General features: G+C 30.7%; 1 long non-coding RNA gene across 1 annotated transcript in view; it reads left to right on the top strand.

Annotated features, from left to right (window-relative positions):
- Positions 1-478: 478 nt before the first annotated feature.
- LOC102579542 (uncharacterized) overlaps positions 479-1980 on the top strand; it is a 1860-nt gene continuing 358 nt past the window's right edge. The window contains exons 1-2 of the long non-coding RNA XR_367518.2: positions 479-549; positions 1608-1685. This is a non-coding gene — a long non-coding RNA (uncharacterized lncRNA). The remainder of the gene's footprint in view (positions 550-1607; positions 1686-1980) is intronic.

Here is a 1980-nt window from a genome sequence, read left to right as displayed (position 1 = left end):
ATTATATACTAGTTTCTGGACACGTACAATGTCACATACAAGTAGTTCATACAAATTAAATTATATTAAAAATACATTGTAATGAATAATAGAATAAAGTGAAAAAGTACAAGCTAAAATAGATGAATAGTCGGCTTATATTCAAATGACTTATTTGTTGAACAATAGATGATTAAATATTATTTGAAACTACAAAATTCAACAACTAAATTTATCTATGTAGGTAAAATGTATAATGAATTATATTTTGTAACGACCCATTTGATCGTTTTGAGTATTAGAGCTTTTATTGTATAAAATACTCTTTCGATAGATTTTAAATGTGTGTTTTGGACTATCGTAACTACAATTATAGAATTTATGGGATAGTTTTTATAATTTATTTAGTTGGTGGTTAAGAAAAATTACATTAGAATTAATAGTGGGTCACTTCTACCACTCCCAAAATTAGGCTTAAATAATAATTAGGGGTTCCCATCTTGAGTTAGAAACTAAAGAGAACTTCAACTACGGCGATACAATTTGCAGATAGGCCGATGAGTGCTTCAGGTAAAATCCAATATGTATTTTGTGAATATGAACAAAGGCTTTATGATTATTATTATATTATTGTTATTAGACGGGAAATTGGAAAGAACGAGTTTTCAGTGATAGTGTTAGGTTGAATTTTGGTGATTAATGGCGTTGGGTGTGGGATTGTTGGAGCCAAATTTGTCTCCCACGGATTGGCAGATTTCCAGTGAGATTATTTAATTGAGTCAGGAAAATTGCCTTAGGGATCATGATAATGATAAGATGGGTCACTTTATATTCTAAATAAATGATTGAATTTCCTTTAAGTTTAGATGTTAGTTCTTAAATCTAGGGGTCAAACTTTGGTGGGTAATTATTGGCCATGGTTTCCATTTAATAATCCAACATTAGGAATGAGGTGTATAGTGTATTATCATAAGTAAGATAGTCTGCAATTTATAAGTGTGTGCATATTGTTATGACTAATGGAGAAAATAATCAGGAACTAAAGTAATTGGGGCCAATGGTTGGTTGGTTTGATTAAATTATTGTGAAGTACTAAAACAATAAGTGGGAAATTATTGTTTATCGAATTAAAGAGTGAATTGCAGGTGAAAGTTTTATAGAATTGAATTGTCACTGTTATGTTCATATTTTGGAAGTTTGGGGGAGACAATTTTTCTGGCCAATGATTTCAATAGCCAATTACTGCAATGATTAAGGGTAATGGTCTTTTGCAGTTTAATAGAATCGACTTTAGGGGTATGGGTAGAGGAGTGTTTTGGTTTATATTTTCTTTTTCTTTCTCCGATTCAAGTTACTGCTTGTAAGTTTGTGACTAATCTAGGGTCCTTGTATCTATTGTTTAGTTATTCTATAAAAATTAAGTTTTGATATATTGAGATGTATTAGGTGTATTGTATTATTTGAATACCATTAAAGTTATGATAATATTGGAGGTATTGGGACTTACACTTAGACTTAAACTTTAGAAAATTGATTATAGAATTGGATGAGTTATTGGATCTAGGCTAGACATATAGTGATATGGTGTCTATAGACTCGTTTACTTATGAATTATGCATACTTGATAGATTGGAAATCATCTGAGGCATTGAAGAAAGGAATATCATTGGTGAATTAGCTTGCTTGACTTCGACTCGTCAGTGGAGGTAGGTTATGGTTTTATTCTAATTGATAGATAGACTCTTAATAGTGATAAATATGCATTGAATGATATTGTGAAGTTCTCTATGTACTTGATTGTGTGATTGTGTAGCTTGGTTGTGTGGTTTGTGATTGGTCTGAAATCCTGAGACCGTGAAATTTATAATCTTGAACTCTCTCTATCGAAGTGATGCCTTGAATAAAGAAGGATTGATGAAATATTGTTAATGAATTAAAAAGTGGTGATAATAAATGATAAATTAATGATATTATTGGATCGGAGTGTCACGTTCTGACACG

This window comes from Solanum tuberosum, unplaced genomic scaffold, assembly GCF_000226075.1.
Source record: "Solanum tuberosum cultivar DM 1-3 516 R44 unplaced genomic scaffold, SolTub_3.0 scf00123, whole genome shotgun sequence".
Classification (NCBI taxonomy): Eukaryota; Viridiplantae; Streptophyta; class Magnoliopsida; order Solanales; family Solanaceae; genus Solanum; species Solanum tuberosum.
This window is presented reverse-complemented; position numbering and strand designations above follow the sequence as displayed.